General features: G+C 46.3%; 1 protein-coding gene and 1 long non-coding RNA gene across 4 annotated transcripts in view; both read left to right on the top strand.

The window, feature by feature from the left end:
* The window catches only part of LOC142590957 (uncharacterized), a 10,135-nt gene extending 7,363 nt beyond the window's left edge, over positions 1–2,772 (top strand). Inside the window, exon 2 of the long non-coding RNA XR_012830294.1 lies at positions 2,501–2,772. This is a non-coding gene — a long non-coding RNA (uncharacterized LOC142590957). The remainder of the gene's footprint in view (positions 1–2,500) is intronic.
* Positions 2,773–11,639: 8,867 nt separating this feature from the next.
* The window catches only part of LOC142589818 (uncharacterized), a 33,620-nt gene continuing 19,941 nt past the window's right edge, over positions 11,640–25,318 (top strand). For all 3 annotated transcript variants that reach the window (XR_012829975.1, XM_075701399.1, XM_075701398.1), the window contains exon 1: positions 11,640–11,808. The gene's annotated coding sequence lies outside the window, so the exon portion shown is untranslated. The remainder of the gene's footprint in view (positions 11,809–25,318) is intronic.

The raw sequence follows: 25,318 nt of genomic DNA, 5'->3' as shown, positions 1-25,318 counted from the left end.
CAGACGTTGAAACATTTTAATGGCGTATATATGAATGTTTACTCTTAAAAATTGCGATCCGTTTGAATGTACTCTTGTATGTATGTATGTATGTATGTATGTATGTATGTATGTATGTATGTATGTATGTATGTATGTATGTATGTATGTATGTATGTATGTATGTATGTATGTATGTATGTATGTATGTATGTATGTATGTATGTATGTATGATGATAATGATGGTTTTCGTTTTTTGCTTCTCTGCAACGTATTTACTTATCAGAAATTGGTCTAATAGGAAAGCTTTAAAAAATTGCACCCTTCATATACAAAAGCTTAAATTTACCCGCCATGTCACCGGTAAATATTAGTATCGGGTCCACTCGGACATTTCATATTTATTTTTATGCTGTTTTTCTCCCACCCTCTTCCGGAATCCTTTAATCCCATTCCCCATCCCTACACAGAGTAGCATGCCAGCGGTTATATACGCGCTGGCAAAAATTCTCTGTTTTTCTAATAAAGAGCCCCCCCTCTCTCTCTCTATGTTGGGGGCTCAGGCACACTCCAATTACAGGTTTGTAGCTGTTAGTGTGCGGTCCTTGCCCCAATTTTGTGTTGTGGAAAAAAATAAAGGCAATTTAGCCACATTAGTATCAACGTTGCATTAGTAAAGGAATGTGTCGTTTGTTGCACTGTGTCCACGACCAATTCATCAACGTGAGAATAAGAACACAAAAGTTTGGTTGTTTGGCTTATAAGTTACCCCGAAATTGCAGCGGTTTCATGAAAGGTGCTGCCTTTCGTCAAGTCATTCACCAAGGGCACTGAATGAGGCTGCCGTGCTTCCGATAGTCGCAAAGCGTGTCCAGCTCATATGTCGGCAGTTTCCTTTATTTGTTTGTCCCAAAAATTTCTCACAATAAATTATGTAATAGACACCGTAATCAAAGTAAACGTTTGTTTTTCGAGTTTGCGTTGTTTACACATAGCCAATTTTGAATTTCATACTTGCTTTCATAATTTCATACTTTCATACATGAATTTCATACTTGTAGTAGCTGCCTGCAATTTGCTTTACGACAGTGTTTGGTTCAACAAATAGTAAAATATAAAGGAAACCCCTGTACAAACTATCAAATCACAAGGGTCACACGCCGTTTAATATAGAAAGTTTCAGCTGGAATTTGAGAAAAGAACACAGCCCAAGAATATAGACGCAACGCAATGCCCCTATAATGTTTACATTTGTGTCCGTGTGCATTGTCTTTTCCTTGCATTCGCATTGTAATTACTCGCGCTAATCATGAAGGTAGGGCTCCTCAAAACCTTCGACCCGACGATTTCCTTCAACTCAGTAGGTGCCACCTTCATCCACCCTAAGCCTAACGATTTAGTGTAGTTGCGGGAAAAAAAGCTTACAAACTTGGTGCAAAAAGCTAACTATGTCTGTTAAAAAATTGTAGATTCATCACTGCAAGTAAATCAATGGGTTGTTGATAATCATGCAGCGCTGGTGACTTTCGCTTTGTGTGATATAAAGCTAATAATTTATGATATATGGCATACGGCAAATTTCTGTCTCCACAAGCCATCTAATTTCCTCGTTTAAATATTTTTTAATTATTTGCGTCCTTGACATTCCTTGGCTTCAGTACACAATACGTTTTCCCTTATTCAATGACGAGTGTAAATGCGAAGAACAGACGTAGCATACTTGAAATGACTGGGTTAATCTCATGAGCACTGAATACGCACACATTTCACCAACTATAAACTACGTATTTGAGCACGGCATTGCACAGTTTGAAGTTCAGTATTGTGAAAGTCCGGGAACATATTCTATTTAGAATACAAGCTGAATAGCAGTGAATTATTCTGCGAATCACTTAGAAAAGGAAACAACTTTACAAGTTAACTAGCCAAATTGTTTCTTTTAGTCTAGCGAAATATTTTCGAGGCATAAAAAACACGAAACACATAACACAAAGTGCAGAGGATGGACACTGGTACTGTGGTTTCTTAAAGGTTAATTCAGCCAATCAAAGAAACAAGCTGGTATTAGTATAAAGATGTGGAAATAAACAGGTAGGTAGAGTCTGCGTAATTACGAAGGCAATGCTCTTAACTGAATGTAATGCAGTTTAGAGATTGCAGTGTCTTCAAACTAAGGCAATTTTATTAATTGTAGGTGGGCAACATATATAGATGGTACAGCTATATTTTAGAAGATTACATTCTGTCACTTCTTTTCAGGAACGTTCTTTTCTGAACAATTCACTAGGCCAGTTCTATTATACCACCATCTATAACCCTTCCTTATTGGAACGAAAAAAAGATAACGTGCGTCGCATTCAAGAAATACTTCAACTATACTAGTGCAAAAGTGGTGGTGCAAGAAATATCACCTCCGTCAATGCGTAGTTTCATTTTGTAAGCGCACTCAAGGCACCTGATGTCTCTGTCTTCAGAACTCTCGGAGCTCTACAGACAACTATATGTGCTCTTTTACCGCAGCTTGGAATGGCGGATAACACGTGCACAAGGACAGCAACGTTAGGAAGAATTCAACGAGAATCTTCGGGCAGCGAACTCGTACTGGTGCTGAAGATCAGACCTGAAGAAACACGCTACAGATTATATGAGGAATGGTTAACACGTCTTGGCACCCACACCAAGAAAAACTGCGCATAAGTGCTTACCTAAAGTGCTGCCTAACTATGAGTTACTGCATGCCAGTCCAGCTTTTTTACGTGATGCATCAAATATAAATATTCACTCAACCTTTGCACTGCTTTGACAGGCTATGATTCTTCAACGAGAGAAATCATTAATATGGAATATGTGATAACTATCCGTGGCAACTTGTGCGTGTAACATTTTTGTTTCGGCTTTGTTAACGGAAATGTAATAAATGGGCAAACTCCCACAGGAGCAAACATTTGAGTGTCATCTAAAACAGCATCAGCGCAAGCAAATGTGTTCTTTTCATTGTTGCTGGTGTCGTTGGGTCTACGTGGAACCTCTATATGTCAGGTAATTATTAATGGTGCATGCGTATCGATCGCCATTTGTTGCTTAGTTTCTGTATCCAAGGGTGGCGTTCCGCAAGAATATCAGCAACGCTCTCGTGGCGCGTAACGAGCAGGTGGTGCTGTACCACGGACCGGGAATGTGGTGGAGTTCCACGCTCGAGTCCCATTGATGATGCAGTGCCGCCTTCAAATCTCATAGCGGCAGCAGTCAGACAGAACATGTTGCAGGTCTTCGTGGATTCAAAGCGCATTGAAGAGTCTGTCAGTTGAATCTTGCTCTTGAAGTATTTCGTGTAGGCCACATTGAGTCCGATACGGTGTAGGCATGTTAGGTCTTGTCTATTGAGGCCTCGCGAGATTTAAAAGGTCCCGATCGATCAATTTTGTATAGGGGTCCGTACTGACTGCTTGCATCGGTCCAGAGGGATCGCTGGAAACGGCAAGCCTCTGCGCATAAGAGTGACGCCGCTTCTTTTCACGAGAAAGTTATGAGGACCATTTCTCTCGAAGTGCCGTGTCCAACTTTTGCAGCACGGTCAGCTCGGACGTTGCCGCGTATTCTATAGTGGACTGGTAACCACTGCAGCACAACGCTATGATGCAGTTCGCAGGCTTTATTTCATAGTCGGCTGATGTCCATGATGAGTTGGCCCTGCGTACGTGGCGACTTCAGGCACTCCAAGGCCGCTCTTGTGTCGGTGAAGATGGCCCAAGACTTCCTGCTAGTTCAGTAGCTGTAGCTGAAGTGCGGTGACTGAGTGTGGCAGAGATGGAAACACTCGCAGAAGGGATCCACACCCAATGGCAGATAACGTAGGCGTAACGGAGCCATCAGTGTAAATATGACGTTAAGCCCTGTAGCTGGTCTTTATATGCTCTGGAGCGAAATATGTCAGTGCTGGAACGGGAGTGTTTCTCTTGGTCTAGAACCCAGCCACGAAAGTGACAAGTGACCGCGAAGGAAATTTGACGGTGGCTCCGTCGGCGTAGAAGGGCTTTGATAATTCTTCGGGAACAAGCTCCGCACCACAGGCTCGCTGTCTGAAGCGCAAGCGGATGATCCGGCACTATGGCAGCAAAGTGCATATGGACTAGAAGGAACCCCTGCATGCTCAAGAAGCACTTGAACCGATACGCACTCATCGGTGCGCCGTCTTAAACCCGAAAAGACGGCGCCAGCTTTTTTTTTCCTTCGCCTGGTTTTATTCATTGGTTTTGATATTTCACGCGTTAACAATATGTGAACTTTGTGCAAGCCCACTATAAGTAAGCGCCAATAGGGTATACGTCTTAATGTATGTCAACAACATAGACGCACCGTGCCCCTAGTGGACATATGGCGACCTGCTCTGGGGGTGTAAACGGGGTGATGCAAGGCCATTCTCTTCTTGGTGATCGACAGCGGCTTGTAGTATTCAATTTTAAGGCGAACCTTTCTTAGCCTCTTCTTTCGACTTTCCCACTGCTGCTGCTGCTGCTGTGGGCTGCTGTCGCGCACACCGCCTCGGGGAGTGGTTCAGAGCGTGTATATAGATGACAGCGCGAATAAGAGAGGAAAGGCGACGGGAGAAACTCCTTTTTACCCTACCGTGCCCGAATCTGCACAATGCCCTCTGGAGCCGCATTAGCCGCTTGACAGCTGTAATTATCCGTGACTACCCTCAGAAGCATTGCAGAAACTGCAGCGCTTCCCTTTCTACTACCGTGTGAGGCCACAGGGGACGCAGATAAATCTGTAGAGAGGGGAAGAAGACGGAGAGGGAGGAGAATAGGCAGTTCTCATATAAAAAATGGTGGGGGAGGTGACATGAGAAGGCAAGGAAACCCCACTACTATATGACAGCGGTTGCGAGGAAACAGGATAAGCTTAAGTTTATTGTACGGTACAGTACCCTGCTGCTATTTCTGAAAAATAAACGCCATGCAAATACTCCAAGTGGGCAACTTACGCAGGGCGTGCAGTAGCAGAGCCGCATTAATTAAAGCGCACCGCTGGAATTACTAATTACACTACGGAAGCGGTCGATCCTCAAATCAACACTACTGCGGCTGCTACGTTAGCCTGACAGCTATGGCATCGCTAGAGTTCGTGAATGTGATCCCAATCACGGCAGCCGCATTTCGACGGCGGCGAAATAGAAAACGCGTGTGCACTTATATTTAGGGACACGTCAAAGAACATCACGGTGTCAAAATTAATCCGGAGTCCTCGACTACGGCTTGCCTCATAGTCCAAGTGTGCTTTTGGCACGTACAGCTCCATAATTCAGTTCAAGTTTAATACTTCTGCCACAATGCGATTTGCCATGTGAGGAAATGACAATGCTCAACCCTCTCAGAGGTTATAAAATATGGCGCACAACAACGACTCAAGCAAACACCTCTCACTGTTCTTAGAAAAAACTTTTTCTCAATCGTATTTGTGTTTGTAGTAGAGATGTTTGCGTCCACATTGAATCAGGAGAATGCCTATTTTATCATCTCTATGTGGACACTGGTCCTAACTGATCCATCGTGCCGTACACTGGGGCTCACACGTGCCAGAATGGACCAATCGTGATCCGGCAGCGGTGTTTTAAACTTTTTCATCTTCCCCCGTGTAAACGGCGAGTTCAGCTCGTTTAGACATCCGCGCTCGTTGTTCTTCCGTCTACAGCAGTGATGATTTGAAATAGATTAACTCACGGTTTGGTGTGTTTGGGATCACGTCTACGCATTGCCACCTTGTGGCAAATGATTCACAGAGACGACGACAATGAATAAACGGAAGGCTGGGAGCTCAAGTCGTTACCGTGGGGACAACCCCAATTTCTATGTTCGAATGCATGTAAAACTCAGAAAAGCTGCTCTAAATAAACACCCGCTGAAACGATATCAATAAAGTTTGTTGTATATGAGCGAGAAAGCTGAATTTTACGTTCTGTAGACGCAGAATATTGACTTAATGCCTCAATTTTCTGTAAGCTTTAATTTATGGAAGCACGAAGTTTACAATAATTATGGCTCTTCATAAAAAAAAAACGCTTGTCGAAGTTTTGTAAACTATGGCTGCTGTGGCGTATCAAACATACAAATGGGATTTCTTAATTGTCAGCTTTTTACGAAGGTTTCGCTAAAAGATTAATAGCAGTAAATGCCTTCCAATTCCTCTAGGGAAAAAATAATCCTTTATGTCATTTTTTTAGAGGTCTATACCATGCGTCTGTAGCGCCGTTCGCGTCCACATTATCATAGGAGAATGCCTATTTTATCATCTGCGTGCGAACGCTTGTCCTGACGGATTCAAGCAGCAATGCTGTTGCTTATATAGTGGCATCAAACCACCCCTACCGGGTGGTCCTCCCACCCTACCGATTCGGGAATCGGTAGGGAGGAGTGGGAGGACACCCGGATTCAACCTGGACCACGATGCTTACCGGCAGTCGGAATCGAATCCGCCCGCCTTCCCCCCTGTAAACCAATGTGGGGCTCGCTTAGACACCCACACTCGTCGCTCGTCTACATAAGTGGTGATTTAGGAGAAGTTGCATCATGGTTTTGTGCATTCAGAATCACGTGTCTCCGTCGTCACATTGAGACGAATGACGGGCAGAGATGAGGACGAAGGAGAACCGACGAGACGAGTGTGGCGATATGGACTTGTTGGTAGGGCATCGGAGAATGGTGTCTCGACAGCGCAGCAAAGCAAGGACACAAGAAAAGACCAAGACAAGCGCTTGTCTTCGCCTTCGTTTCTTCTTGTGTACTTCTTTTGTAGCACAATCCAGACGCCATTCCATGATAACCGACGAGAATCTGAAAACTCGTAAGACTATCGGCAAATAACCTATATTTTGCGTCACCATTCCCAAGGAACATCACGCACCCTTTGGGGGCTATCTATCTGTTTATATATGTTTGTATACAGGGTGTCCCCCGTAACTTGGGCCAAGATTTTAAAAATGAAAGGCGCGTTGGAAGCGAATTGAACCGAACGCATACTATTCGCACTGGCCTATAGTAACTCAGGCAATTTTTTTCCTTTTCCCCGTAACTCACTAATTAATTAAGTTTAATTACATAACTTTTCAATTCTTGGCTGAGCACCCCAAGTATGATACGCAGATTTGTAAAGCACCTGCAGAAACCACCGATCGAGTTATTTCCTGCACAATACGCCTCACGTAGTCCCTTTTTCCGGATTGCAAAGAAAGCCCGCGAAATATGAAAAAAACTAAAGCATGTGACGGAGCGGTTGCGCAGTGGTAACGTGTTGCTCTCAAGCGTGCATTCGGTGAACAAGGTCGGCTGCATCGTGACTGGCGACGGGGAAGCGGCAGGACGTTCTTTATCTCCTAGGAAGCTCTCGGCCAGCAGCATGCACTGGCGCTGTCAACCGACGTGAGCTGGCCTTGTTCACCGAACGCACGATACCACTGCGCAACCGCTCCGTCACGTGGCTTTTTTTTTCATATTTCGCGGGCTTTCTTTGCAACCCGGAGAAAAGGAACTACGTCAGACATATCCTATAAGAAATAACTCGATCGGTAGTTCCCGAATGTGCTCTACAAATATGCGTGTCAAACATGGGGCCTCAGCCAATAAATAAAAAGTTGGGTTTATAATTAAACCTAATTAATTAGCAAGTTACGGAAAAGAAATTGAGTTACTATAGGCCAGTGCGAATGATATGCGTTCGGTTCAATTCGCTTCCGACGCTCCTTTCATTCTTAAAATCTTGGCTCAAGTTACATGGGACACCCTGTATATGTATATATATCTATGTGTGTATCTAACCGTTTCCCCGCCTACCTGAGTCCCTGAGTAGTCTGTGGTGGAACGGGTAGTGCATCAGGCTGCTGGGCGAAAGTAATAGTGTTCAAAACCAACCATTGAATGAACTTTGGTCACAAAATATGTGCCAATGCGACCATACGTGCTTATCTTCAACAAAGCTATCTTACGTGAGGCACTGTAGATGCGGTACTGGGTTGGCACCCCAGTTCGAGTAAACTCTTGGAGCACTCTGTATGTGCAACTCGGTCAGCGCTGGTCTTCGATGAACGTGTTTGATGCCAACTTGAGTCACTGGGCATGTGCCGCTAGCTGAATGCCGCTCTTCAAAGAACGTCTATGACGCTATCTTGGCAAACTAAGTATGCGCCACTTGCAATGTACCACTCTAGAATGGCAGAAAGGTCCCTTAAATTTCTGCGAAGCTGAGTATCCAGGTCACAAGGGTTCCTCAAGGGCCACAACTGGATGCCTTAGCAGGCTGTGCCACAATTGCAGTGGGTAGGTGCCACTTTTCAACGAACGCCTTTCACGCCAACGATTTGGCGAGCTGCGCCGTGAACACCCTGGGTATGAACCTCTCGCCAACTTCGGCCACTGAGTTTATGCCACTGAGCGTGCGACAATCGAGGGAACAATTCTCAGTGGTAGCAGGAACTGGCGCGCCACGCTTCTGGTCTCGGAGGCCTTGCGTGGACTTCTCGGCAACGCCGTTAGATGGCGCAGCGTGTCCATAAAGAAGCGCGAGAGAGGAGCCCGGTGGCCGCATGACGCGACACGCAGCGTTCGCATGCACCGGTGCGCCATGCATTTCGGAGGCCACCGTAAGGTTTGCGGCGGCGGCGCTAGAGGGCGCCGAGTGTTCGTAGAGAAGCGCGAAAGAGGAGTCTAGCTGCAATACGCGCCTCACACATAACTTGTTCCGACGGTGGTAATAGGTCGTGTGCCTATATTTTCTTAATGCTAACGCAATATCGTATAGACTGTCATTGTCCGATTGGTTCGGCCAGATCTCTAAAGATGGCGGCTTCAAACCGTGATCAAAAAACATACTGTTATATCAAACGGTGTTTATAAAGATCGGTGTGGTTAAAGCCGTGAAAAATAATTCCGACATTTATAGGAAGTCTCGACGTAGATATTTACCGCGTTAGCGCCTATCTAATTGTAAACAGAGAAATCTGTTGAGTCGAGCTGAAAATTCCTTCGATTCTCATACTGAGCCGAATACACGCAAAGCGTGTATATTGAGTTATGTTCTTGAATGTTTAGTGACCTTTTTTGTTTAAGAGATAAATAATTCTACGTAATGAAGGAGGCGAGACATCGATCTGCGGGAACACAGATTTTACTATGAATTTCAGCCTCTCTCAACTGTACGTAAGGTCACAACTGGCACCGTTCCCCTTTATAACATAGGCGTCGTGATCTCAGGCGCACCGCCGATGCCGTTTACTTTTTTTTTTGTGATAAGCCGGTGTATATGCTGATGAAAAAATTTAAAAGAAGATGGCATCCTGACACCTTGGTTCCTGGCAAATTGTGTTGATATTTTCCTGCACAACACTTTGAGACAAGGTAAGATGCATGCATAACAATTCTAAGTCACCATGTGGTCTTGTAAACTAAGCATTTATTTTCAAGCATTTATTTTCAAACATAGGGACTCGAAGAACGGTTGTCTTCATTCGTGAGCTAGTATTACAAAATATGACTAATTATTAACGCTCTGTTTAAACCACTCGTCTAATTAATCTACTACTAAATGTCGACTGAAACTTTTCTTTGTCGAGCCTAAGCGTGCGATTTAACAAATTGAAAACAGTCGGATGCAATGTTCGATTAGATTATATACGTATGTTTCTACTTCACAGTCACGTTGCTGGCACGTTGGCAAGTTGAAGGCGATAGCCAAGCAAGCCACAGAGATGACATTGGTAAAGACTTTCCGGTCTCCCCGATTCAGTCTGAGTGCATAGGCAGTCTCTTTTCCTTAACACTGTTCTTCATATGAACGACCTATAATTGCGTTGATTCCTTTTCTCGCAAAGTCGATTGGTTCACCTGGGGCTGGCGCAGCTTTAAAAAAAAATACGCTTATTCCGGTCGGGAGTTTTCACTTTTTCAATCAGCGCATTTATATTACTTCATAATTTTTCTCTTACATATATGTCGGGGGTATATATGTAAGCCCTTATATTGTGCCTTTAGATTTACCCAGAAGTACATTGGTCATCTGCATCTCTTCGCACCACGCAGTTACTGGTTTATTTTACTATAACATTGTTTGCTTTGATCATCGTCCCTGGTCAATATTTCACTAACAAGAAGCGCACGTAAAATTACACCATATCAATAAGATTTTCTTACGTAGCTTCACGTTGCAGATAGGCGGCTTCTGTGGCAAAAATTACGTGTTACTTTCAGAAAACAGTGTTACAAATAACGATTCGCCTGGATAAAAACTACAATCGGTAGCGGCCGACAGGTATCTGCCGGCGCACCAAAGCAAGTAAACCCATAAAAAAATTTTACTGTACAGACTTTCTGCGAGAAAAACTGAATTTTCGCTAGCATCCGCGCACCGAACGCGCTTTCGCTAGCAGATGACGCACTTGACAACGACAGCGAAATTGAACACTTCATGTTGCGTAACCCACGCATCCAATATCAATACGTACCGAAAAGAGTGTCAATTTGCAGATGAAATAAACCCGCATTATAAGAGCGTACGCGCGCAATCGGTCTCAGCGTCCGAGTGCGAAATTTCGTTGAACCTGCCGCGAAACGCGTCTCCGCCCCAATCACAGTTCGCTCCCAGCGCCCTCGCACAATTTTTCCACACGCGGTACTTCAGAGAGAGAGAGAGAGAGAGTGCTATTCGGCCCACTTGACCACAGTCAAGTACAGTGCTGTTCCACGCATAGAGTTAGTATGGTTCCACGCAGTGAGTTTCTCACTATATTACGTAGGGGGAACACTGGCGCTGCTGCACTGTGGTAGGCATGGGAATGCCGGTACATTGTGAATTCGGATTTACATCGATCTCGGAGAGCCAGGACGCCTTGAAAACGCGCCTGGCAAGCACCGTTCCGTCTATCATAATGATTCATTTTCTACTAAAACAGCACGTAAAAAGCTGTTTTAACTTTATTATAACACAAAAACATGTTTTGTCTAATTATGACAGCTTGTTGTTGCATGTACAATTATATGAAACGTAAAAAAAGTATCAGCGGGCTGCTAAAGTTGAAGGACAGAGGACAAGATTCGCGTTCGCTTTGAAACGGTTTGTCATCTGTTCTTGTTTTTCTTCGCTTGGTTATGCATCGTAAATGAATAAACATCACTGGAAGATGTAATATGCGTGAATGAAAACCTTTTATGAAGACTTTACTTTAAGAACGCGTCATTTGTGTAGTCGTATCCACGTTTTAGACGAAGCCTCTTACAACACCAGCGAACACAAGCCTCGCAGACACGTATACCATCATTCCATGACAGCACAGTGCCCCTTAGGAATCTCCCGTAGATGGTGGCGCCAGATTTCCATCCAGGTGTGAAACCATGGTGAAACTCTATGGTTCCATGTTTCAGGGCGACTGTAGTGTCGTGCTGTCCTCTGGTGTCATAAGTAGGACTCGCTACCATTGTTATCTGCAATGTCCGCATGATGGAGTCACGAGCTCAATGTCTGTTCGTTTGTATGAATTCAATTGGCCAATGAGGTGTGTTCGCGCCACCTGTTCACTACCAAAGGCAAAGGTACTACCAATCAGGTCTGATCACGCCACCTGTGCGATAGCGAATGGCATGATGGCACCTGTCCTTGAAATGTTATATAAGTCGAATAAACGCCATGTTGGCCACAGACCCTCTCACCACGTAGAAGCGGCTCCGCCAACGTGACTGCGTCATCCTCTCGGACGCTGGGCCTCTCCGCCGGCCGGCTTCGGTTGCGACGCTACAGAATGGCGACGAGGACTATGTAGAAGAACCTGCCGTGCCTCAGCTGTCGTAAGTGACATTACGTATCTCCGTCACTCCATTTACTGTTTCTACGCCTGTCTACGAGGTCTCTTCGAACGCTTAGGCTGGCGTCGGCCTATAAGCCTTCTTTCTTTGTCTACGGCCATCTTTGACGACGCCATATTGCCTTCTTCCCGCGGCTTCTTTAACCCTACTTCTGCTTATAAGCTGAAGCATAAAGAGCTGAAGCTTGACATCTCTCTTCGCGTGCCTGCCTCCCTTCCTCAGTTTACCGAGTGGGCTTCCGGTTCTGTGGATGCGACGGAAAGTAAATTTCCAGGTACAACTGAAGGTGGCCGGCGAGAGCGGATGGGAGGACACTCGACGCCGGCCACCCGGCCACGTTACTCAGTGCTTTTAAAGGTGTCTAGACACCAGATTTAGAGTAAATTGTCTTTATCATAAGCTTTGCTCGGCAACAGGGAAAGCTTTCACGAACTATGATTCTCAGCAGACGTGCGAAATGGTATATTTATTTCGGCTCACGGGAAGACTACAAATGAAGCTGTGCAGGGTGATATGGTCTGGACTAGACTTGGAAGTGTGGGCAGCTCACAGTAAAATGGATTATGAAGAACAATTGAGAAATATGGAAGTAACTGTGCTTGGAGAGTGTTCAATTTTTCTTGATCAGAAATTAAACGCGGCTCCCTTCACCGGATTCTTCGCGATATCCATAGTAGAAACGTCATTGCTGAGAGCAAATAGTCTTGGCGTTAAAGACCCTGATGGAGACGCTGATGAGACGCATTTCCAGAGCGGCTGCACGTGATTTTACCAAAGCACGGCTGGAAGACGCAAGTGCGCGTTTCCCACCTATGCAGTTCCGGCGTCGATAAGCATGGGTGCCACTGTAAAACTGAGCCGACGAAGAGTCGCACAGAGGAAAAAGTATATAGGAGGGAGCGGAGCATACCGAAACGCGTTTGAAGCCAACCTGGTGGCCCAACACGTCGACCTCGCGCATCAAAATGCGCGTTTGGTTTTAGCGTTCCCGCTGAGCAGGCGGCAGGGCAGCCGAACGAACGCATACCGAATAAAAACTACTGGCGTAGCCACTGGGAACCAAACTTCTCAGCAGAATCGCCATTCTAGTTCCGTGATCTCGACGCAAGAGTTCTCGTGTTGGACCACCACCGTGGCTTCACAGAGCGTTCGCTAAGGCTCGCTGCGTGACGTAATGCGCCATTCTGTATTTTTCTACCTTCCATGACGCGCCAGTTTGCTATCGTCAACGCTTTGTTAGTCTGTACGGGGCCTCCGCGACGTCGTGCGCTTAACATTTACGTCGCTCAAAAGGTTATTCACCCTGCCGGCGGGAATATTGAAACCAGAATCTGTGGGGTAGAAATTGAGTGATTCTTCATCATTGCGTGCACGATCGTACTTATGCCAGTCATCATTGTGGTCCCCTAAATGCTGTGTAATAAAACAGTGAAATATGGCCACCCTTCGATTTTGATGTGTGAACTCCTTTGACATAGCCAGCGTCCCGTTTCTGAGAGGCAACCAAGGTGGAAATCGATTTTCCTGACAGCTGCAGGAGACGGGACAGTTTACCTCTGCGATTATCCTTCCCCGACAGTTCCGGACAGCCCGAGGCGGCCCTTTCAGCCAATAAGCGTTACGTAAGCAGCGTCTCGAGCAGTCGGGGGCTGCCGGCGAAGCATAATCGGAAGAATTTCGAGTAAGAAAAGGCGGTTGGCAATTTTGTACTTACTGAGCTAGAACAGGCCTGCCAAATTTTAGTTTGCAGGAGATTGGGACGCTTAGCCAGTATACCTACGCTAAATATTTTTGCAACAATTGAAGTTGAGCTAGCAGAAGAGAACGCGACTTCGCATGGAAGGAACAGATAACTTTCAGAGTTGCTTTATTTTCGCGAAAATGCAGTACCGGATGCGTCGTCGCTTCCTGCTAGCCATAGCCTTCATAGCACACTGTTTTACTACAGTTGCCGCAATGCCAGAACGGCGTGACTCGAGACGCCGTACGCGCGTCCGGTTCTAGCGTCGTTGAATATCGCGCAGCAAGCCCTCGTGGAAAGGGCTGAGGCGGCGACTTCAGCCAACGGAATTCTGGAATTAGAATCCAACCATCCTTTTCCTAACTCCCCTCCCCTTTCCCTGTTAGTAAAATTTCTTCATCATCATTATCGCGAATTGTGAAGTATCTTCCACACAGATCGGCCGAGAATAGCGGAGTCAGATGCACAGCAGCGTCATTGCGCAAAATTTTATGGTGGAGTATGTATACTCTCCTCCAGAGTTCGTTACACCTTTGGTCACTCGGTCTGTTTAGTACCACCGGTGGTAACGCGGTGTGAACTGTGCGCGTAATTTAGAAATGTGTTGCCAGGGTCTAGTGATGCTTATGCCGCGTTGCAGAACGTTTTTGTATCCTGCGTTCACGCGCCGGTGCTCGACTGTATAGAGCGACGTGTTGCACTGAGGAACGCTGTTTTCAGGACGTGCGCAGTGCGACAGTTCTGCTTTCCAGCTCGCGGGAATATTGAGTGGGCTGAGGCCAGCGTCTAGTTTCTTTGTCTTCTGAGCCATCCAACCCACCATAGCATGAGCGTTTCAGCCATAGTTTCCTACAAAATTACTAGAGGGAACTCTGGCGCTGCAGTCGTTGTCCTACAATGGGAATGATGGGAAGTACATGGATTTGTCTGATCTTCGTGCTTGTGGATTCAAACGTTCTTGTGGCTTTGTATATTACGCTATATAAATCTTATTGTCGTATATTTGAGCGCAATCTATATTCTTCGAAGTGTAGAAGACGCCGGGGAACGCGTACAATTGCTATTAATTGCAATGATTGAGCTTGTTTATGTGCCCAAATCGAAACGCACCAAGCGTCTCAAAGCACTGGCATGCCCGCGATAAATTCATAAGTGAGTTTCATTCGCTTGTCGATGCATGCATCCGTGGCTTAATGGTTTCAATATCAGGCTTCTGTACTAGAGTCCCTGTGTTCGAATCCTGCAGTCGGGCAATTTTAATGATGTTTATTTAATTATTTATTACGCAATAAACTGTTGAAAATGACGAGTTTACTAAGTCACAAAGCCGTTTGAAGCCAAAAAGGACGAAGTTTAGGCAAATCCATGTACTTCCCATAATTCCCATGCTGGGACAACCACTCCCATTGTAGCTCACGTAGACGCTAGCGCCAGAGTTCCCTCTAGTAATTTTGTAGGAAACTCTATGGTTTCAGCAAGAGTAGAAGCGAAGAAGAAACTAGAAACCACCGCCACCTTCCAGTCCGCGAAAGGTAGCCGAACAGCGAGACCGTGTTAGTTACGCCGAGTGTTACACCATGCAAGTTAACTTCGCAAGCAGTCTACGGGCCCTATAACTTGAAACTATTCCAACATGTTTTCATTCCAATCTCCTGACGTCAAATTTGCGTAACCGCCGACGCAAGCATCGGGCGGTCATCCGCAGGGTTGTTTGAACAGACCAATCAAACGCGCTCCCCGTTCATAGGTCACTTTTGTTTGCTTGAAAAACAAATAACATTGCCTACACTGAGCGGCTTGTCTTACCTAATTGGCTGACAAAAGGCGAGGAGCACGCTCAAGTGTAGAGGGATTCGATGGGGCCGAGCCACTGCACTGTAAATCGATAACCGGATGAAGAGGTTGATGCCGGCGTCTGCAATTGGTCCGCTTTCCCTTACTTAGCTTGAGGTGGCTGGTCGAAAATCAGCGTGTACACGTCATATCAGATAGGGAGCGATCGCGATCTTCGTGACGGTGATGTAGGCTTGGTCCAAAAAGCTATTGACCAATCGCGGAGGGCCAATGACAGAAATGGAATAGAAAAGTTTGGAATAGTTTTAAGTTATAGCACCCATAGCATATTGAAAACATTTTCTTTCACGATTCGTTCACCTCATTTTCGCTTATGCGTGCTTTGCGTGGTGAGCATGCTTTAGGAGCGCTGTCGTTTTAAACTCGGCATCTCTGGCACGCAGGTCGGGGTCGGCCTACGACGAACGCGTTCACGAGGCAACTCTCGCTGACGCTTCCTCAGGAGTACGCACTACCCTTGGTCTTCCTATAGTTGTAGCTGGGATGGAATGTGCGGAACCACTAATCCAAAGCTCCGTGTATTGGGCGAAGGCCGCCTGCTGGACATGCAGGCGCTGCAATCGTTTTGACGATTGGTTGGATTGGTTTGACGATTAACGTGGCTGCCGGCACTTCTTCGGCAAGAAGTGCCGGAAAGTGATAACTCCAACCCCTTTCCCCCTGCTGGGCTCTTCTCCCGCTAGTTCACGTGGCCCCTCTAAGCGATGTCTGACCACGACGTCACAGGGTCCGCATAAACAGCTTCGCTGTAAAAGGCAGTTTCGCCCAAAGGCGCGTAATGAAGCAATAAGTTTAGCAACGCGCTGAAGGCGTCACGAAACGTGGTGAACATTGAATTAAGCTTGGTTCTTACGGCACACGGTGTCGTATGCGCACAGCTGCTCTCGTGCTATTCCAGATGCTGCGAAAAGCCGGCAAAGCCGATAGAAGGGAGCATGATGGTGTGTGTGCTTCGCGCGTCCATTTGGCCTCGTCTTTAGCGCTTCTAATTGCGCGTCTCTGGAGACCGCGGGGTGAGCATGCGCGTCGAGGGGCCTGCGGGGCTCGCGCTAACTCGCGCTCGCCTCGAGCGTCCGACCTGCCAGCGTTCTTCTGACGTGGCCAGCGAACGAGCACGGACGCGTCCTTTTGATTAGGGGCCCTCACGCTGGCTGCGTCGGCTGTTCCGGGTTGCAGGCGAAATCCGACGAGGGTACGGAGATCAGACTACCGATGAACACTTCGGTTATCAGAACGGGGACAGGCGAGTGACGCAGCTTCGATCACTTCGACGGGTACTGAGGGCGTGACGGTCCGACAGGTCAACCTACACATGGTGAGGATTTCTCTTCGCATATATGCCTCTTGCGTGACCATGAAGGTGGTCGGTATATCGTTTTCTAAGAGTGAAGGAAATCACGTGTCCTAAACGCAGCCGCTGTGACTGCCGCTTCGTCAGGGAGAGGTGTACTCGAGACTTGACCGGAGTCGGAGTCCTTCGGTAGTTGACGCATGAGACGTCGTACACGTGGCGTCGTCTTCGTAACCCGGTTGGTAGTTATGCGACTGTGAGGCTTTGTCTAAGTTGAACAATTGAGACGATAATGGACTTGGAAGTGTTTCTGCATGCTGGTGAAAAATTCACACCTATGTGTACCCACGTAGCACAGTCTTCAAAACGTCGTATTCAACGCATTCAGTATTCAACGTCTCAGATTTTTGACCAAACTCGACGCATTAAAAACGTCAGCTTAAAAACGAGGGGTGAGTTTCGAAAATGTTTTCAGTGTGGCCGTGTCTGTTCAGTTATAGCGTGCTGGGTTTCCGACGGCGCCGTTCTTGGCGAGAGAATTCTCCATTTATCAAGCGGCACTCGTGTCCATTGCTGCTGTATTCGCCCTGCATGAGCAATAGTTCGGCTAGGAAAAAGAAGCCTTTTGTGGTGTTGACCTCACGTCAGGAGAGACGAACGATTGCAAACGAAGTTGACACAGCAACACGCCACGCAGGAATGGTGCGCGAGTGTAGTAACATTGAAGCCGCTCTTTGCGACGCGGACAACGGCTCCACATCGACTGCGGAGGAACGCTGCCAGTCAGTAGACCATGCGGGTGTTAGTGCTGATTCTGACAGTGCATCCTCTACTATAGTTTTGGCTTTTTCGTAAACTTTTATCGTCTTTCTGACGATGATACGTCTTTTATCAATTCTTTCTGACGATTTCTTTCAGTGCCCTGCAGTATTTGTCATGACCACTAGTGCAAATGTGAAACGATGGATGTGTCAATATCATTTTGCATATGTATTCATACCGCGCCCTATCTTAGAATGGAACAACTTGCCATCGCAAGGATACACAGCAAAATTCAAAGAGCTGCTACACACTGAGTGAAGTGCCCGACCTAATTGATTTGTTCACTTACGCGTTTTTTTTTTTCAGTTTCTTACACAGTGAGATGTATTTTACCGATGGCACCTTAATCTTTCCCCTGTTCTATTTTGTAAGCATTCTCATGCGGTGTATCTATAAGGCTTATTCTATATTACGCACGAATAAAGGGATCGAGTTAAAGAGCGAACATCACTTTCGATGGCATCGAAGCCATGCATCGGTACATCCGTTACTGTATAGGAACGGTGCTCTGCGGAAAGTGTTGCGGTGAATTCTACTGTGAGCACAATGTATACGAAAACATATGTGCAGAAACCACCGTCGATGAATGCCAGTGCAAGCGAATAGCCCGAACGAGCGAGGGAACGAAAGAGAGCGGGCGAAATATAGCTGGCGAGAGATCAAAAGAACGAACGAACGTGTTCCTTGCCCGTCAACAGTACTTACGACCGACCACTGACCTCTTAACAAGCATAAAAACGCCTGAGAAAGTAAGCTATTCGCTTTAATATTCATGGGACTCGACGGTAGCGTCTCGGCACGCTTGGGCGCATAGCTTGGTGTGATAACGCATTGTCAGACGCGCCAATCGTCTAACCACAATGATGCGGCACTGACGGCGTCCGAAATGAAAGGCCTGCGAAGTGCACAACGGGAACGGCCAGCTCACTGCTCTAGATTGAGTCGGAGCGGCATATCTAGCAAGCGAGCCAGCGCGCGAAAGAACAAAGGAAGTGGGGGCGGCGTCTGGCTCTGCGCGACATGTATCGCCACCTTACGCAAGGTGGCGATACAATACAGTCATCACTAGTCATCACATCGGTCACATGACCAAGCGTGTGTCGAAGGCCGCTGTGGCTGCCTTGTGAAAACGGTCTGTGTACCAGGCCCCGCACACTCTCAAGTTCAACAAATGGCCACAGAGGGCGAAAAATCAATCGAGGCGCGTTTCAGCGTAAGCGCGCAAGTGGAGCTACTGTAATTTGGTCGAATACTTTAATTGGTGCTTTCTCTGCTAGGGGCGCTGAACATGCTAATTTTTTTAATTTACACAAACCATTGACATGAACAATCGAGGTGTCTAAGGATGTTTTTTTACCTCAGGCAAATAGGCAGTTGATTTTTTTTTAAATTTGATTGTTGAAGCTGCTTTTTAGTCATAGCGTCAAGGTTTTTGTACTTGATTAACCACCGACAGCCGACAGCCTATTGGTATCGATGTGTTTCCTGGCCGTTGGCGTTCGAATACTACGGCGGTAAAACATTTTCGAAAGCATGCTGGTTTCGTCTGCGAGTCATTACACAGACTTGCTGTAAAGAGGTCTACTCTTGGCAAAAAATAGTGCCTCATTTTGTTTAGGCGTTGATTATCATAATGAATGCGGCGGAGGTTGACGGAATACGCTTGAAGGTACGTTTTTATGCCGTTGATCTCCATAACACCGTAAGTACGCAAAGCGATGTCACAGAACACCCGATGCATCATTGTGTGTTCTCCGTCATCGCTTGTTTGCTGTACGCCTACTAATTCTTCACTTCTTCTTCAAGTGTTGCATCCTCCTTTTGTCCTTGTTCTCTTGTGCTTCACTTACAGTATGTCGTTCCGTCAGCTGTAATGCGCATTTGCAAAACCAATACGTTTGATAAGACGCAGTGGTTATCATAATTTCACTACACATGTATTAAGCTGGCACATGCGGTTCAGATACAGATACCTGTATGCGGACTTGCACGACGTTGATGCGGAGATTAGGATAATTATGACACCCGTAAGGAAGAGGCAGCTGACGGCCGTAAGCTGTTGCGTTCTTTTCGCCAAATTACCCGGCCTGGTAGGGCTCTAAAGATGCTGTATAAAAGTGACACGCGGTGACAGAGAAGTTATGTTTAGCAGCCGACTGTACGTTTTGTAGCTTAGGTCTTCTTTCTTGTGCGTCTGTGCTACCCTTATTAATGAGCCATTTCTTGACTATGTTCTTGACTATGTAACCGCGTTTGTGTGGACCCGTAGACGTGTGCTTTTTGTTGTACTTGTAAAATGCAAATAAAATATTTTCAAGCTTACTCAATCTTTGGTGTGTGCGTTTATTCCAGTCGAGGCCATCGTGCCACCTGGAAACCGCACTCTGTCAGTAGCCCTACACGAAATGCAACAGCTGGAGCGCGGCGGCACAACTCGGGGTAACGGCGGCGTAATAAACGAAAAACCGCTCGGGATGCCCTTAAAAGTCAGTTCAGAGTGTGCCTTAACTCGATATGACTCAGCGCTACATATATTCTGCTGCGCCTTGATCGTGCTCCCGCCAGTTTGGTTGCTGTGTGGCAAACGTAGCGCCTACATACATATGTAGGCGCTACGTTTGCCACACAGCAACCTAACTGGCGGGAGCACGATCGATGCGCATCAGCCACAACCCAGTAGGTAAAGCGACCATACTGTGCAAAACCCCGTTTCCGTTTCCTGTTGTACAGCGCCACCCGTGGTCACATACTTTAGTTCACGACGCCACCGCTACGCTTATTTCCGTAGCACTGTGGAAGGTACAGTTTCCCTTCTCTAAGTTTGTATAGGTGTTCTGTGTGTGTACAGCCTCGCATAGTTCCGCTATTCTGCGCGTTTGGGCAGTCGTGCGCTGTTCGTTGTGAAACAAGTATTGTGCTTTGTTGTCTTACTTCGCACTACGCGTGCAGCGATTTATTTGTGTGATCTTAATTTGGGGAGCAGCTGAGCTGTGGCCAAGGCTGCCGTGTGAAAGCTGTCTGTGCATAGTTCTACTCGTGTGAGCAGTCGTGTGTTTGTTTTTTATCGCGCTGTCCTTTGTCAAGTAAGTATTGTGCTTTGTTGTCTTACTTGGCACTGCATGTGCATCGATTTGTTTGTATAACAATCTTAATTTGAAGAGCATCTGGAGTTTTAGAGCGCCGAGTTGAGGGCACTAATTTGCTCTTCAAGCTCATTGTCATATAGCTATGGCTATGTGACGGCCTTTTCAGTGATGTTGTAATTAAGGCGTTAAGAGCAGTATTAAGATGAAAGTTCGAGACGAAATGTTGCTTTTATGTGCCTTATTGGGATCGGCTGTCATGCGTGAAACTAGTAGCAAGTTCTGCAGGATATGAAGAAAGGTGGGAATGTCAATTCTGCGCACATTGCCAATATCCTCTAGACACCAGTCACTGCGGTATTTCACTATTCCGTTTAGCAAGAATGTTGCAGACAAGAGAACTGACAAACGGGCTCTTTGTTAATGTTCATCACGAGTACTGTAGCGCAAGACATGAGGTGAAGTGCCCGTCGTATTTCCGTGCCCTCCGTGCCCTGGCCTACAGCGCACTCGTATAGAATATTGTGTGAACCACACCGTGCCATTATCGCTTGCGATTCAGCCTCGATGTATTTTGGCCCATTTTATCCCACGTGACTGGTATTTCATGGTCTTAGGAATTTTTTGTCCAATATGAGACGGCCGAATTCGATTTTCTTCGGCGCCTCGGAATGTTAGCAATATCTTTCGCTGCTTCTGAAGCTTTGTCCTTGTTATAGTTTCTGTAGTTCGCGATCGGATACCGCATGTACTATGTATAACTCACTAGTGGATACTGCGCTCGTGAGTCGTGAATCCCTTTGGCGTAAAATATCCTGTTACTTCAGGTAGTCACTATTTTTTGGTGTTTGTGAATGGTGCTGGTCTCCGCGCTGCGCAGCCTCACCGAGTTCGTACGTGTGCCATGTGTACGCACGGAGTTACGGAAGCGCTCGCGCGGTTTTTTCGATTTGTGCGCTCTTGGTGCACTTCGTGCAACAGGGCACCCTCTGTTCTTGGTCCTTGTGCAACAAGTTTTCCAAGCGTACGTCAAACGGAGGAACCTCTTAGGCGTTTAGGGATGTCGGTTCGTTTAGTAAGTTGATGGGTAAAAATACATAGCACTTGCTGCTTTAGAGTTAATGTAATATTGCCATGTAATGCCGCAGCGAGCTCTCCACATGCCAGTTACGAGCACTCTCGTTAGTGCGCTGGTTTCTGGCTTGGAGAAAGTGCTCTGCCTTCTCTCGCCGATCGGTGCTGGCATACGCGGCAAGCAATTCTGTCTCCGAAATTATGAAGATAGCGCCGCTTCGTGATTGAAGTACCACGTCCTCGCCGACTCTTCTAATGCGAAGTACACGTTGCGAAGCTTCCTTGCCTTGTCCCAGCCGTTGAAATCTGCGACTCGCTCGAAGTGTTCTCACCAGTCTTCACATCTTCGAACGTATCGCCGTCAATGGACTCGGGCGTGCGTGGTGGGTACACGATGACCTGAGACGATGCCACCTTTTCAAGCTCCTAGATTATTGGTGTAGGCAGATACCATGTGATTAAACTCGCATCATTCTGCTTCTTCCAGTTGCTGTGACATCAATTTCTAAATAACTCTAGTCTGGTCATCTCATAGCATGTGCCCTTTACTGGGCAAAATAAGAAACTTTAGCACACTTCGCGTTCTTGCTGCTCGTGATTGTACGCGTACTTACCTATTTCGTTTATTCTAGCCATTTTTGACCAATTTCTAGTTCATTGTTTCTGGTAGCCTTAGTGATTCTTGATGTGCTTTTAATTAGATGTACCTTGCATTTCTCATATACCATTTTTGCAATAAAGTGTTGGTTTTTGATATGCTCGTTTCACGTGACAAGAATCCTGGCCTGACCGATTGTCAACACGCGCCCATTTCTCACCGGGATGTCATTCCCATTTTGTTTATAAACATTTTTGCTGCACACCAAAGCGGCATTGCGAATTCATTTTCGTGGACATGCGTCGGGTGACTTCGTGTGTCGGCCTCTGCAGGCAACAGTGCTTGGCACTGCGCCTGGAGCTCAGTAGCACTAGACACCGGCGCTTCGATTCATTTGGAAGCCGCGAAAACGAGCTTGATTATCGTAAACCTTTCAAGACTACTTCTAGATCAGCTTTTAGATAACGTCTTGAAAGCGTTTAGAAATCGTATATGAAAAGCCTTGGCAAAGGAATTAAATATTTGTGTCTTTCCCAACCCCATGTCATGACCAGCTTTTCGAATACGTTTTGAAGAGCTGTTCTAGATCGTCTGAAAAAAGTAAGCCGGACATTAGCAGGCATATACGACGTTTTACCAGCGAAGTTGTCTTACTCATCTCTTTTTTAAATCGTTTCTTTCGTCTCGGATAAACGATATAGAAACGTTATGTATTTCTTTTGTGATAGGTAGGCAGCCCTAGTCAAGCAACAGAAGTTCAGTGCTGGTTTCTAAAGACAGGGAAGGCGAAGTGAAATTGCGTAAAATATTGGTTTTGGCATGATTCGAAAGTGCGGAGCACTTCCAATACCCGTTACGTCTAAATTGATTGCCGTGCATACTTATTCCAGTTTTGCGCGCCAGTGCATACATACATTTAAAAGCATGCAATAGTAAACCAGGCAGCTGCTCCATAGAAGTCCTCGGCGTGCGACTAATACCTTTTTGCACGGGCGCAGCTTACGGTTGTTAAACTTAATGGCGGTGTCTCTTTTACGCAGTTTAACGTCATCCGCAGTCTTGCACAGCTAGCTGCATGTGCATACCCATTCACGGTTGCAAAAATTTCAACCTAGTTTGGCACGAAATGAGCATGGCGTGAAGAGCAGGCACGGAACGCCTGAAAACTCGTCAGAAGCTTCGGAGTGCTTGTAAGCCATATCGACGCGGCTCGCGTTTCTCAGAACGCTGAAGCAGACGCATGCGGCATCAACTAACGCCTACTTGTTTTTCGACGCATAATTCGTCGTGCAGATAGCCACCCTTGATCCCTATTGTGACCCTTCGTTGGCCGGAAGAGTGCCGTCGCGTTTGCGTCATCTCTGGATAGAGGCGCACATTCTGAGTATGAGAGCAGAGGAGCTAGATCGTCTTGCCAAATGGTTATCACGGCATCCGTAAAAGACAGTCGGCACGCATTTCAAGGAACCACGAAGGACGCACACTGCAATCAGTTCATGTACTTTCCGCCATCAGCGAAACGTCGGGTTATTTTGATCGATATTACCAAGGCAGTCAGCATGGGTTAGCGGTCAAACGGGCGTTCCGCCTGCTGTGTAACTGCGCTAAACGCGTTTTGCGACAACCGCGCGGTTGTGTTATGAGGCCACCCGCGTTGCAACGGGATACGGCGCTCTCGATTTTTTTAGAGCGCCGCTCTTGGGTGCCCATTCCTACGTTTGGTATCCGTCTCTGTGTAAATGCCAACTACACGTACGCTTGGCAGCGAAAGCGCGCGCCCTCGCACGCGTCCACTTGGCTGGCATTTTTTTTTTCAGGAAGCCAGAGCACCCGATATTTTGTCATCTATGCTCGCGCTGAGCTCCGACGCGTACGATATGTCCTGTAGCATCTGCGCATGCATGACGCGCGTGGGCGGCGATCTATCGCGTGCAGCCACGCGTGCGTGTAGTTTGACCTTAGAGTTTTGGAATAGGGGCCCCAAACGTTTTGGGGCCCCAAAGAAATAGCGTCGAAGCCACTGCGCATGCGCGAGACGCAAACTGCGTTTGGGTGTTGCGTTGGGAACGCTATTTCACCGATTTAGCGGGAGCCCAAATAGCGATAGACTCCAAGAGCTTTGCGTCAACAAACATGGCGGCACCCATCGAAGCGACGGCTCTAAATACCTAGCACCAAACTATGTTTGATTCGCGGTAATGCGTGAAGTACGCAAGCTAGAAGTGACTGCGGTTATCGCTTTCTCTCAACTAGCGTGTGTTATGAAGATTGATTCATTAGACGCCGCTGCTTCAGAACTCGATTGTGGATTTTATGGCTTGTAGGCCTAACACGGCTAAGCTTGGCTGGTGAAGTCACGTAAAGTTGGTTTTGTTGCTCAAAACTAAGCGCTACTAATTGTTTGCTGCTTGAAGACTAACCTCTAAAATGTAATTAAATGCGATACACGCAAGTCAAAATTGCTATTTCTATCATAAAACGGTATATTTTATTTATTTCTAATAGTTTTTCTTTGACGCCGTAGTGGCGCTGTCAGCGCAAGACCCTATCCGCAAACGCAAAACCCTATTTCAAAACTCTTATTCACTCCTGCATGCCCCAACGCTAACACCCGCAAAGCTCTTTGGGGCCCCAAACTACTGGGGCCCCTATTCTAAAGCTAGTAGTACATGTAATAGGGAATCGTTACATAATTTTGATAATGCAGAAAATAATAAAAAAGCAAGAATATATTACAATTTATAGAATATTGTTCACAGTAATATCAGGGAAATGAACAAACAAAGTTTTAAATATAGTAGCAACTACTTCCTACCAAAATATACTTCCTACGAAAATAAACTTCCTACCAAAATATGGGTAGTGACAAGGATTGTTTGAGTCAAGAAATGATTCCTTAATCATACGCTAGAAAAAGAAATGGCCCTTTGTCTGCCTTAACCTATCCGTATGAAGGTAAAAAATTATTATATTGGAAATCTATTCGAGTTATTGTTAACAAGCTCAACTGCACTTAGTATGCTGCATGG

This window comes from Dermacentor variabilis, chromosome 8, assembly GCF_050947875.1.
Source record: "Dermacentor variabilis isolate Ectoservices chromosome 8, ASM5094787v1, whole genome shotgun sequence".
Taxonomy (NCBI): Eukaryota; Metazoa; Arthropoda; class Arachnida; order Ixodida; family Ixodidae; genus Dermacentor; species Dermacentor variabilis.
This window is presented reverse-complemented; position numbering and strand designations above follow the sequence as displayed.